Raw genomic sequence first — 14956 nt, forward strand, 5'->3', positions numbered from 1 at the left:
TTTAGCTATCCCATGGAGAATGTGATGCGCAAAGCACTATTGGCCAGTAAGGGGCAGTAGGTAGCAAGGTTAGTTGTGGGTTTTGTATCTGTTTTGTAAAGTTTAACTAAACCTGAGTTAATCCTAGTTAACACTCACTGAACTCTTGTTAACTGTGAAGCCATGGCCTAAATTCTTTTGTTTACTGACTCATTTATCCGTGAAAAACCTGTGCAGAAGGTTATGGTACCGTGTTCCGGTGTGGACATGCAGGCTGGGGTACAGGAGGACTGGAGCAGATCCCTGCATGGGGCCCTTCTCCTGAGTCACTTCCTCAGTGCGGCCTCCCAGACTGCCCACCCTGCAACACCCTGCTGCTCTAGATAGAAGAGTTAGTAATAACCACTTCCAGGTACAATCAGAGATATTACACAACACCGGTGTTAGCCTCGATACTGACAGCAAGGCCAGATGCTTTCCGAGTGCACCTTTTAATCTAGTTGTCTTTCAGGTTTTTTGATTGTGTCATTAAAATGGAGCAGGCACAAGTACAATTATATCTATTAACCTATGTGACTAGACAGTAAAGCACACCTAGCATTAGTCACGTTATGAGGGAAATATTACATGGTAATTTATTAGTACCTTGATAAATAAAATCCTTATGTAATAACCACAAATTACACACTTAAAAGTAAACAAACTATTGTAACTATCTGTAAACTGAGATATTTACACAGTGCCCAGTCTCAAGGCACTGTAGGTCAAGGGTAAATATATGTACTAGAGAGAAGAGACTCACCTTGCCTAGAATCCCCACAAAAAAGTTTCATCGTGTTTAGCTGTCCTTGTCATGTCTTATGAGGTCACCATTAGCTTCCTATCAGAGTAAGCTACAGGAGCTTGTACCAGAAGCCTAAAAAGTATCTTTTTTTTTTCTCTTGTATTTAGCTTTTAGTAAGAGTTCTGATGCAGTTCTTTGTAAGAAATCTTTGAAATTGGGTTTCCATTTTGTGAGAATCAGTTCATTCTATGTAAATTCGATACCTGTGTTTGAAAGAGACAGGGCCTCCCTCTGTCAGCCCAGAGGAGCTCTATGGTGCTGAGACAGGTACTCTGGAGTTCTTTGTCTCAGACCGGTGAGGAACAAAGACCCCGACAAAGGAGGGGTGGGCAAAGAAAGGCAGATGATTAAGAAAAACTGAGGAAACTCCTGAGTGGAAGGGGACCCAAGGGACAATAAAAATGGATGTACTGGGGGTTGGGGATTTAGCTCAGTGGTAGAGCACTTGCCTAGCAAGCATAAGGCCCTGGGTTCGGTCCCCAGCTCCGAAAAAAAGAAAAAAGAAAAAAAAATGGATGTACTGCCTGCATGGGGCCTTTTATAGGACTTACGACAGACACTGGACAAAGTCTGAGGTAATTTCTATTGAGATAGCTTAATTCGGGGCATGTCGTGGGCCAGGCCACTGGGGCACCCAATCTCTTTGGGTGTGGCCTTTTGTCCCAACTGAAAAGGTGACTACCCGCTTGCCCAGTCGGGGAGTCACACATTGAAGCCCCACCCTGTCCAACTTTAATCTATTGGTTGGCTGGTGACCTGGGCTCACCTGCTCATGATGCCAGCCTTAGCGGGTATGACTGGTCTCCGACCTCGGCAGGAGTCTTGCTGTTCTTTGTTCTCAGTGTTTAGCTGTCTGGTTTGTAGTTTAACTACGGAGCCTCTTTTCTTTCCTGCTACAGAGAGCTATCTGCTGCCTGGAACACATTTAATCCAACACGGGCAAATGACTTAAGTGCCCAGACAGAGCAGGTGAATGAATGAGGGCCAACATCTGTCAGACTCCTGGAGAGCACCCCTTCCCTTGGGATACCTCCCCTCCTATACAGCGGAGACCAGCTAGCTGAGGACTATACAATTACAGTAGAGCAAAAACCGTATATAAATTTCTTTACTAATGGCAACAAAGACTAAACTATGGAGAAGCAAGAATTCTGTTCTATATTTTATTTTGGTTTTGGTTTTTCAAGACAAGGTTTCTCTGCGTAGCCATGGCTTTCCTGGAACTTGCTCTGTAGACCAGACTGACCTCAAAATCATTGACATTCCCGAGTGCTAGGGATTAAAGACATGACTCACCACCGTCCAGGTTCTGTCTGCTATTTTAGTTTAAATAAGTAAAAATTGAATTTTACTCATCTGAATACATCAATAGCCAGCTTACTTTTGCGCTTTGCATACTATTACTATGATGAGGTTTCAGGAGTGTTTTTTGTTTGTTTTATTTTGTTGTTGTTGTTGTTGTTGTTGTTGTTGTTGTTTGGGTTTTTGGTTGGTTGGTTGGTTTTGGTTTTCTAGGACAGGTTTTTCTCCGTAGGCCTGGCTGTCCTGGAACTTGATTTATAGATCAAGCTGGCCTCAAACTCAGAAATGTGTTTAATATGTGTATGTGTGTACATCTGTGTATGTCTGCATGCATGTGTATGTGAGTATCTTTGGAGGCCAAAAGAAGGCACCAGACCCCCTGGTCTAGAGTTAGGAACTCACGGGGTCCTCTGCAAGAGCAGTCAGTGCTTTTAACTCTTGAACTATCTCTCCAGCCTCAAGACCCTGTCTTTAAAAACAACCAACCAACCAACCAAACAGACAGACAGACAGACAGACAGACAGACAGACAGACAGACAGACAGAGACTCGTGGAATGTTTTAGGTAGGGATATGACCTGAGATCTATTTCATCTGAGTGATTCTGGATGCAGATGGGAGAGTCAGTAGTTCAGAGGCTCGGCAGCCATTACCGACGTTAGAGAATGTGGTCTTCACTTTTGTGATGCTAAGGATTGAATCCAGGGCTTCACAGGAGCCAGGAGATGCTCTGTCACTGACCCGCACCGGTGGGCCAGCTTTGGCGACTTGTCAGGGTACCGTGGACTAGGTTAGAGGGAGTGAGGCTGCAAAGGGTTGGTGTGGAACATTTTCACACGGTTAAGCAGGGCTGACCTGCTGTGACTCCAGTTTGGTTCACTCTCACTGCCCTCATTCTGGGCTTTTCTTCTGGGGAAGGAAGTGGGGATCAAAGGGATTTGCTTTCCCTCCAGCCATCTGACCTGAGTCTGTGATTCAGCCTGGACTTGAAATTGATGGAGGAGATACATGGATGAGGAGATAAAGATGGTCCTGCAACAGTATTTTTTTTTATAATTTTACAGCAACAGTTCCCCACTCTAATTCACAGATACCCCGGAAGTCTGACCCTCAAACCACACTGTTAATGATATAAGGCACAGATATATTATTATTATTTGAGGTAGAGGCTTGCTATATAATTCAGCCTCATACTTGCTGCTATGGAAGGCAGGCTGGCCTTGAATTTGCAGTCTTCCCGCCTCAATTTCCCGGATGCTGGAGATAACAGGCGTAGGCAACCCCACCAGGCAGTTCTTACTAAATGTATGTGGTTTGGAAAAGCAATACATCTAATCTCACAGCAGTAATTTAGGGTGTGCCTTAAAGACCTCTACCTCCCACAGTAAAGCACACTGTGGGGCCCATATTATTTAAAATAATTATACATGGCATACACCTGTAATTTCAGCACTGGGAGACTGCAGCAAAAGGATTGTGATATCAGGAAAGCCTGGGCTACACAGCTACACAGTGAGACCTAAGCTCAAATAACAATAAAAATAAGAGGATGGGACTGGAGAGATGACTCAGTGGTTAAGAGCACTGACTGTGGGGCTGGAGAGATGGCTCAGAGGTTAAGAGCACTGACTGCTCTTCCAGAGGTCCTGAGTTCAGATCCCAGCAACCACATGGTGGCTCACAACCATCTGTAATGAGATCTGATGCCCTCTTCTGGTGTGTCAGCGATAGTGTGTTCACATACATAAAATAAGTAAATAAATCTTTAAAAAAAAAAGAGCACTGACTGTTCTTCCAGAGTCCTGAGTTCAATTCCCAGCAACCACATAGTGGCTCACAACCAACTGTAATGGGATCCAATGCCATTCTGGAGAGTCTGAAGATAGCTAGAGTGTACTCATAAGTAAAGTAAATAAATAAATCTTAAAAAAAAAGTTTAAAAAAATGAGGGCTGTGCCAGGCACACACCTTTAATCCCAGCACCCAGGAGGCAGAGGCAGGCAGATCTCTCTAAGTTCACCCCCATCTCCAGACTAGCCTGACTAGCCTGATCTACAGGAAGAAAGAGTTCCAGGGCAGCCAAAGTTACACAGAGAACCCCTGTCTCTAAAGACAAAAGAACAGCAAAACACACACAAACACACAGAGGGCTGGAGAGATGGCTCAGCAGTTAAGAGCATTTATTGCTCTTCCAGAAAAAGTCAATTCCCAGCAACCATTTAGACTGATTCACAAGTACCTGTAACTTCAGCTCTCAGCGATCTGACACCCTCTTCTGGCTTCCTTGGACACCCAAATATATGTCACATATACTCACACAGACATACAAATGAAAAAAACCGAACTCCTAAATATTGGGTGTGGAAGGTCTCTCAATTGCTAGAGTCCTAATGCTCAAACATGAGGACCTGGGTTTGATATTCCACACATATTTTTAAAAGGAAATAATTCCTGTCTAGGAGGCATGCACTTATACATCCCAACCCTTGGAAGGCACACAAAGGTGGGTCCCTGGGGCTGGCTAACCAACCAGCAAGCCCCAGGTCTTAGTGAGTGACCCTGTCTCAGAAAACAGGGTGGACAGCTCCTGGAGAATGATGACCATGGATGACTTCTGTCCTCCACATACACACGAATACACACACACACACACATACACACACGGACACACATCTTGCCTCCTCCCCACCCCATGTACAAAACTCAGTGTAAACAAGTATTAGTGGTCCAGAGAATAGAAGAATTACTGGCAGTTCCATAAGGTCCCAGCTTACACAATATGAAATGAGCACGGACTTCTGGTCACTACAAGGATGTGGAGTAAGAAGTGTTGGGAGAGAATTCCATTTGCTGCCTATAAGCCAGAATGAGCTCCCTCTAAGTCAGCTGTCTCCCTTCCAACCTAAGCAGCCAATGTCCACTCTGCTGTTCCCTGTTTCCTCCTGACAGCCAACAACTTCCCTGCTGCTGCCTTCTCGATTCTTCTTGCTGTAGGAAGGAAATGGCCCAGGATGAGGGTGGGAATAGGAATTGTGTGCAGGAGGGAGCATGAAAGTGGATTTGGAAACAACGGTGGTTCCATTCTACACACCACCAGAGTCGTATTAGGAAAGGAGGCAGCCCTGGAAAGACATTAGCGTTGTTTATGAGAGGACCCTGAATTTAACACTAAGAACTAAAAGGTTCTTTGGGGATTCCAGGAGAATCTTTGGAAGCAGATAGTGTCCTTTGTATGCCTTTGGGAAATCATTCTTGGTGTGATAAGTCCAAAATGGCCTGGGAGAGGATGGGCTGGGATGTTGGCAAGAGTGCTGGATAAAGGTTCATTACAACAGCTAAGGTCAGACAAGCCTGAGCCCGAGTAGTGGTTATAAAACAGGATGAAACAGTGAAGACGTGTTATTCAAGATTGATTTTATCATATCCCACCTTTCTGTAAAACCTTGTAGAAACATCTTTGATTTTTATTACTTTACCAAACTTGGGCTCTTGTGCAAGCCCATTATTATTTGATTCTATTCCGTCTGCCCAACTGATTTCCCAGCAGATGGTAAACTCCTCAGAGTCAACGACCACACCTTGAAGGCCTTCAGCCCTTACCACAGCATAGATGAATACTAATTAGTTTCTGATTAATTAACCTACAGTGAAGAGAACTTGCCCTGGCTCCCAAATTCTTGGTCTTTCTTGTTTTTTCTGGTTCCCTGGGTTTATGGAGAAGCAATTGCCCTTTAGCACTAAGCCAGTGGTTCTTAACCTTCCCGATGCTGCGTCCCTTAAATACAGCGCCTCGTGTGTAGTGACCCCCCAACCATAACATTATTACTGTTGCAACTTCATAACTATAATTTTGCCACTGTTACGAGTCATAATGTAATATTTTTGGAGGTTTGTCAAAGGGGTCATGACCCACAGGTTGAAAAACACTGCAAGTCTAAGATCTACAGCCTTGTACTAATGCTTTTGCATGTTCTAAACAAACCTTACCAAACACGGTGGTATTGGTGTTGCATTTTCTAGCTTGGGGCTTAGCACATGGCAGGAAATGAAAAAATATAGGCAATGTCAGCATGGGGTTGGCGGAGGAATACACTTAAATTATAGAGGGGCAACAAGATCACTCTGTGTATAAAAGTTTGCTGAATAAGCCTGGTGACCAGAACTCAGAGAGAACAGACCCTGAAAATTGTCTTTGGGGAACTACCACACACATGCCGTGGCAGCAACACCCCCCCCACCCCCATGTATGTGTGTTGTGTGAGAGAGACAGAGACAGAGAGGCAGAGAGAATGAAATAAAGATTTCATTGTTAAGATTCTAGAAAGCAGCCATCTCCCAGGGTGTGTGAGGTAACCTGTGTTCTTGTTTTAAGAGAGACTCTGACGGGTACATGTGATATGTACTTAGTAAACAGATCCTCATGTGTCTCCGTAACTGTGTACTTCAGGAAGGCTGGACCAGGCTGTAGCTAGGCTTCTCTGTTGAAGGTAAATGGAACTGGAGGTGAGAGGGAAGAGCTAGTTGAACAGAGCAAGCAGGTTTCGTCTGCACTGCAGACTGAGTATAAGGTCTGGTAGACGCTGGGCAAGCACTCAGTGCTGAGCCGCACCCAGGCCCTCTCTCTTCACTTTATGTCAAGACAGGATCTTCTCCAGGCGGGCCTTAAACTCAGTCTGCAGTTCATGCAGCTCGAAGCTGTGATCCTAATGCCTCAGCCTTCCAAGTGGTGAGACTATAGCCTATGTCACCAGAACAAATGAGGAATTCAATTGTTTTTAATTTGTATTATCTGTAGTTTGGCCAGTTTAGAAGAATTTTGGTCTGTTTTTATTACACACACACACACACACACACACAGTAGGGAAAGGGATACAGCTCAGGAATAGTGTTTATAGAAGGTACTAGGTTCTGTCTCCAGATAAAGAACAAATAAAAACTATATTCAGGGCTAAAGAGATGGCTGAGCGGTTAAGAGCACTGGCTGCTCTACCAGAGGACCTGGGTTCAATTCCCAGCACCCACATGGCAGCTCACAACTGTCTGTGACTCCACTTCCAGGGGATCTGATACCCTCACATAGATATACATGAAGGAAAAACACCAATGCATATAAAATAAAAATAAGTAAATCTTTTTTTAAAAAAAATATGGTATCACATTTACAATAAAACTATTTTACCGAATTTTGTGTCTCTGTTTATAGAGTTCTGATGTCACATAGATAAAAGGAGGGTGATGACTGAAAAGAGTACTCTAAGAGAAACCCACCCAGCGAACACATTCCCAAGGTGTTGCGTCATGAAACGTGTCAGTCAGATAATCAGGCCGGATCCAGTCAGTCTTGCTGTACAGAATAATGAGACGTCATCTGGAGAGGATGAAGCGGTTGCCGTGACTACAAGAGACAGACTTTTCCAGGCTGCTTTAGGAGAGGACCACAATATATCTGTTCTAGAACCCGCTGCCAACCTTCACAGTTCCTTCCAGAAGGTTCTGAAAGAACCATTTAGCACTCTGTATGTCATTTCCTGTAGCCTTTGTGCTACAAAACAAACTAGGGCAATATTGTCAGACCGAGACAGACGTACCAGGATTGATGACTGTTACGGCCAGGTCTCTCAGAACATAAAGAAATCTATCTATTTCTTAGCTCCATGTTTATGGTATTCGCAACACTTTAAATTCAGTTGTCCACAATGAGACCAGTTACACTGTTTGAAAACTTCAAAAGTTAACAGGAAATCAACTGAAATTAAAATATTAATAAATGAAAAATTGTTGTCTATTGTCTATTGCCGACAACTGCAGTCGTGAAGTAGATTTACTTAAGCTGAGATCCCATTTTTTTTTCCCTTGAGTATTGGCCTCGTTTTTCTAGAAAGGAGTAGAAACTCAGTCAGTTGTTAACATCATGTATAATGATTAGCTAAGAGCCCAGAGTTCATGTAACTCTTCCATTAAAGGAATTTTGGAATGAGGTCTAGTTTAAGCCTTAGTAATGTTTTGGTTTCTTTGTTTTTGAAATTAGAAACTATGCTTGAGTTCTCCCCTTAATTAATATGCTTGGAGTTCATGCTGTCAGTCTAACAACTTTTAATTAATAATTAGCTACTCTCAGAGGCATATGCACTAAAGTTGATTATTTAAAGACCAAAACAACAAACTTTGAATATTTTTAACTTTGTAACTTAGCTGACCTAGTGTTGGTGGGCATCATATATATATTGAAAACAATATGTATTGTTTTCTGCCTTCACCCGAACACACCTTGTGATCATAAAAGGTAGCTCTGCTCTTTGTATGTTAACACTTACTAGTGCAGAAGTCCGCAGACACTGTTAAACAGCTGAGTAGCAGGATAAATGACTCACAAAATTGGCAGCGACGGATGGGAGAACCAGGGAGTCCTACATGCTGAGAAGGAACTCGCTTATGTGCACTATTCTAGAGCCTCCCGAAAGTGACGTCTCATACACTCAGGCTGAGACCAGGGGATCCTACAGCCTTTGGGAGTCAAAGGCCAGAAGGCTGTGGACTATAACAATTTCCAGCCAGCCTGATATCCCGAGCTGTAGATGGAGACCTTGTCTTAAAAATAAAACAAAAACCGTGCAGACGTTTCTATTTGCTTTGCCACACTTCACAGTGGTAGAGGCAGAGCCTTCCTGTGGTTTAGCTATTTCACGTCTCAGGTATGTCTCTAAAGAGACTGAAAATAACATATGTATGCAAACCTTCGAAGCAGCCCCATTCGCAGCAGTGAGAGGTCCAAAGGAGGACTAATAAAACATGCATTTTCATATAGGAATAGTATTTGGCCAGAAAGGGAGAGAACATGCTTGTAAACACTGCAATGTTGATGACTGCATTGTCATTTAAAGGAAGCAGAGGTTGAAAGTCATTTATTAGATGATTCCAAGTATGAACTGTCCAGATAGGTAAACCTTCAGAAGCAGAAAGCTGATTGGGAATCGCCAAAGACTAGGAGAAGGAGGGATCCCATTAACTGCTTAGTGAGTGTAGACTTTAATTTGGGGGGGTCATAAAAATGTTTGGGAACAGGAAACATCGATGATTGTTGGGTGTGGGTGTGTTAACCTACATGGAGCCGTTTCCTTTAAAATGGTGATAGCATGCCATGTAAATTTCATTTCAATAAAGATAGCAGAAACCTTCCTTAGTATTTATGAGTCAGGGGAGAAGGCTTGTGGAAACTTGCATTGATAGCCCTTGATGTCAAGTGGGGTGGGGGATTTAAAAGACTTGACGTGATTCACAGACAGGTCACTCTATACCTGGGTACACCACACTCAGCAAACGAGATGGTTCTAGAAGCCTTACCCCAACAATGGAAGTTCTTGTTGGGCATTGTAGGAACAGAAAAGTAGTCGTTGCCAACGTGTTTGACTCATGGTTGGCTGAAATTCAAAATGTGGAAGCCATAGACACATAGGCTGGCTGCAGGCCATCTTCTGGAGGTTAGTATTACTCATGGCTACGTGAAGACACTCAAGGGTGCATGGTGAGGGGGCCAATGGAGTCCATTCAGTCCCAAGGGCCTCAAACTCCTTTGTTCCAGAACCACTCAGTTACCATGAGGGTAGAAAATGCTTTTGTGGGAGGCAGGCCTGCCTTTATTCCTTCAGGGTAAGTATTTGGACCATAAGAACCATGCATTAGGATCCCAAATGATCCAAAGAGTTGATAACCTGCAATAAAGTGTTAGGTGGAAAGGGAAGAGTTACAAATGTCTGTCTGTCCTGCATGGTTTGCCCTGGCTCTTCCAGGGGTGGGAACATTTTAGTATGAGGCTAACTCAGAAATGGTGATGGTTTTGCTGTTTGCATGCCTTGTAGTCGGTTTGAAACCGTAACGCCATGTATAAAAACGCCCACCAACTTCTGTTTGACACAGTAATAGTTGCAGCCTGACAAATAGGATCTGATGGCCAAGCTAAGAGCAAGGACGGAACTGGGTACACTTGGGTTTTCGGGGGTCCCCACTTTTCTCTTTATTCCTTTGTATTTCTTTTATGATTTTCAAATCATTTCCAAGAGGAATGGAGTAAGTTGGACAACTTCGTAGGGTAGCCCTAATTAGCATGGGGCACACCTAATTAGCATAGGTCACACCTAATCCCCATGGACAACACAGGCAGGTCTTGCCTAGCTGGTTGAATCTTGAGACACACTAGGGCTCCTTCATTAAAACATTTCAGTGACTGTCAATATTGATCCTTCTGTTTTGCTTCAAATAAGAGTTCCTTCCGAATTCCAATCACCTATTGGCTTAGTAAGCTTGGCCCCTCGTGTAAGGTAATTTTCTGTGCTGTTGAGCAGTTAAGAAGTTTCTCAGCGTACTTAATCACTAGTGAATCGATAGTGACAAATTAGATTATTGCTCTTTGCTGTCCCAAGTCCTCCTGCCATTTTGAATTAGTGTGTGTGGTGTCTGATGGTCCTCTGAACCAACCGTTCCAAAGTGAACCAAGAACAGAGAACACCGGTCTGGTGCGGAGCAGGATGCAGGATGCAGATTCTCAACTAAGAAGAGGGTAAAAAGGTTAAAGGTAGTAAAGACACTTAAAGAAAATCATGATGCTGAGAGTGGAATCCTGGGACTTCCTGGCAGCAGGTGAGTTACCACTGAGCGACATCCCCAACTATGAAGAGATTGTTATTATTAAGGAAGACTCTTTCACCTAGTTCTAAAATAACAAGAGATTCTGGGAGAAAATCAGAATTTATTTTTTCTCAAATTTTATTAGTTCTATAGAAGTAATATCTTTTGTAGAGATGTTTTGCATCTATTGTCACTAAACTATTATAACATAAATAAACTCAACAAAACACTGACAAGTACCATCCAAGCAAACTGTCGAGACTGTGGCTCTGACTGCCCTGGCAGGAAGGATGACATCGAAAGAAGGGAATTGTCCTGCCATGATAGCGCGTTGCTGGAAGCTGGAACCATGGTCCCAACAGATTGGAGTATCTCCTGAAATCCCATGCTAGGAGACTCGAAGCCTGGAGTCAGCCAGAAGGGGCCTACTTGTCTCACAGGAAGAAATTTCACACAGTTCTGACTACTTGTCAGAGCACCTTCCAGAGAAGACTTGGAGTAGAGACAGTGATGGGTGGGACCACACCTTGACCAGGGCTGCATAATTCTACACATATACCTCTGCCCAATATGACACTTAAACTTCATGGACTTGGGTGCATTATTATCTGCTGTAATGAAATATCCCTTTGCCCCTGACAAAAAAAAAAGGACAAAATGTTTCTTTTATTCCACAGTCAGAGGGTACAGTAGGTCACAGTGGGAAGCCATGGCGGTGGGAGCTGGGAATCACATTGCATCCACAGTCAGGAAACAGAGAGCAAGGGATGCTGAGGTCAATTTTCTCTCTTCCTTTTTACCTGTGGCAGTTGGGGTGGTCTTCCCATATCAGTTAGCTGAGTCTAGATAAACTTTCACAGACTTAGAAGGCTAGTCTAATTTTCAGAGCATCTTACAGACATGCACAGAGGCTGACCTTCTACGTAATCCTAGAGTCTATCAAACCTACAATAAGTATTCACTGGAAGTCTCTGGCCACACTGTAATCTCCCTCTACTTTAGATAGATAGATAGATAGATAGATAGATAGATAGATAGATAGATAGATAGATAGATAGATAGACAGACAGACAGATATAGAGATATTATATATATGGATGTATAAGCTAAATGTAGCTTGTTAGCGTTGCTAGAGTCCAGGCTGTAACCAGAACAATGCCTGAAACAAAGTAACAAAAGGCCTGTAGAGCTGGGCTTGGGAATCCCCACTTCTAACTCCACCTCCAGGGACCCAGAGGCAGGAAGATCAGGAACCCAGGCCAGCCTGAGCTATATGTGATACATAGTAACATCCTGTGTGGAAAATTAAAAAAATAAAAAAAATAAGAGAGAGGCATGTGAGGGGGGTGAGCAGTAACTATGGAACACCCACAAAGAACGTTTCTTATCTAGAGAGCATGTATTTACTATTTAAGAACAAACATTACCTCCTGTCTCAAACCATCCTTAACTTCTAGTAGATTGGATCCTCCGTACGCTGTACACTAATCCATGTATACTAATCCATTCCTTTACCATTAAAGAATATAAAATTTTCATTTACTCATTCTTTTCCTATTTCATCAGACTGCCTAAGAGGATAAAATTAGCATCCATTCAATACAATTCGTACTGGGTGCTTCCTACATGCTACTCCTAAAGCTGAGTGCTTCCTACATGCTATCCCCCGGAGCAGCACTCAGTGCTCACCTTCTATCTCTGGCCTTGGAAACATGCAGTGTGATTACTGAGCAGGCATTCAGTAACTGGTTGCCAAGTAATCAAATAGCCGAGTGTGGAAAGCTCAGTGGATGAATAGACTCTATTGTGTGAGGTAGAAAAGGCACCGTTTTACAGGGCAGTTTCAGTTCCCTGATTTACAAACAGGACAGTCAGCACAGAAAAGTCACGTTAGGAAGAAGTGGGGAGTTGGCATTCTGCAGGGCAACACAGCCATGCAATTTCTAGAAAGCCAGTGGAGAACAGAGGAACTGGGCTATACGGCATCTTTAGAGGAACTGTAGAAGATGGCAGACCTGGTCCGGTTCCTTCTAGGTGTGAGCCCTGGTCTTGTCTGGGAAGTCAGAAGATGATGTCTGAGTCAGGCTGATTCCCAGGGCTCTGCTGCTAACAGCATGGGGGTGTGGGACATTGCCTCCCCTTATTGCAGAATGTTTGCTGAAGAAGACAGGCAGCATAACTTCTCTTGTGGTAGTCTATCCCACTGTGAGTAATGTGTCAGACCCTTTTGACGTGGGGAGTACTTCATCACAGCCTGAACTTGCTATCGGCAGCTTGCTCCCAAAGGGGTTCCCCGGTTACCTCGGACAATTCTTAGAATTTCACATGTGGGACCTAACCTCCTGTCTCTGACCCAGCTTCCTTAGCAGCTGTGATACCCATGATTGGGTTTGGCACAAAGAAGCCATCAGTCTTGACTATGTTCCCTACCAAGACACTTTCCTGTTCCGCACAGCTATTCCAGTCCCTTGCCTGCCTGGTCACATCACCTCTCTGTCAGGTGACAAACATCACATTTAACTTGACAGAGATAACAGACACCATTTAGCCTTTTTCCTTCCTTCCTTCCTTCCCAGATTACATCTGCCCTTTCTTGTTCTCTGATGCCCTTACACTTCAGAAAATGAAAGTGGATTAATTATCTATTGCTGTATAACAAATTGGTTTTCAATTTAACAGCTTACAGGGGGTGTGGCCAGAGAGATGGCAGTGAGTAAGAGCACTTGCTGCTCTTCCAAAGGACGGGAGGTCAGCTCTCAGCGCCTATCTTGTGCGTGTCATACCCACCCTGTACCTCTGACTCCTGAGGATACAGTGTCCTCTTATGGACTCCACGGGAACTAGCTCACATTCACAAACACACACACACACACACACACACACACACACACACACACACACACGCACTATTTTAAAAAGACTAAGCATTCATGACCTCACAAGTCCACTGAGATGGCAATTTGGAAGTCATTTACCTGGCAACTCTGGCTCTGAGCCCTTCTTAAGATCAGTCAAGGTGTCACTGGACTACTAGTACCTAGAGGCTCTTTTATTTTTTAAGATTTTTAAAAAAGATTTATTTATTTATTTATTTATTTATTTATTTATTTATTTATTTATTATATTTAAGTACACTGTAGCTGTCTTCAGACACACCAGAAGAGGGCATCGGATCCCATTACAGATGGTTGTGAGCCACCATGTGGTTGCTGGGATTTGAACTCAGGACCTCTGGAAGAGCAGTCAGTGCTGTTAACCACTGAGCCATCTCTCCAGGCCAAGGTTCTTCTCCAAGTTGGCACACTAACAGGGCTGTTGGCAAGAGGCCCTCATTACCTGCACCTCTCCAAAGAAAATTTGCTTAAATGTTCGTGTGTGTGTGTGTGTGTGTGTGTGTGTGTGTGTGTGTGTGTGTGTGTTATAAACTGTAATGTCTTCTGTAACCCACTTGGAAGTTGCATATAAAAACTTTCTCCAAATTCTCTTAATTGAAGGGCGTGACTAAACACCATCTGCCTTTAGAAAGAAGGGAATTAGACTCCACCCTCTGGAATAAACATGTACCAAAGAATCTGTGGACTTTTAGATCCCCCACAGAGAGACGGCCCTTCCCTTTTAGGGCTACCTCTTCACCTGTGAGCCTGCACCCATCCTTCCTTCCAGGACTTGGCTCATTAGTGATGCTCCCTTAGTCTCTCAATAGTGGGTCCTGTTCAGGAAGCATTCACCATGTTATCCTATTTTATGTGGTTAATCTCAGCTCTATAACAACTCCATATAATAGGGGAAGGCAAGAGTGGCACAAAAGTTTGAGATGTCGATGGCATGTGCATAGTGAAAGTGTCTATTTAAACTCAGTCCTAGCTGGGCACGTAGCAAGCACATGTCTGTCTTCCCACCTTTAGGAGACTAAGGCAGTAGGATCATCAAGTGCCTGGGGCCAGCCCTGGTGATGGCCAGGTCCCACAAAGGAGATGGTATGGAGTCAGTGAGGGTGAAGTGAGTCAGGCATGGTGGTGGGCATCCTGACTGACTGGCAGTCGGTGTTAATTGTGTTTATTTCTACGGAACTCAGTAGGCAGGGAGGGATGGATTCATGTTCCAAATCATAGATCATATCACTCTTTTGTTCTTGGTCGTAAGTTTAGTCATTATTGATAAACTGTGACAAAACAGTTACCTTTTAGAATAATTTTCCCTCATCGACCC

This window comes from Rattus norvegicus, chromosome 4, assembly GCF_021556685.1.
Source record: "Rattus norvegicus strain SHRSP/BbbUtx chromosome 4, alternate assembly SHRSP_T2T, whole genome shotgun sequence".
NCBI classification, from domain to species: domain Eukaryota; kingdom Metazoa; phylum Chordata; class Mammalia; order Rodentia; family Muridae; genus Rattus; species Rattus norvegicus.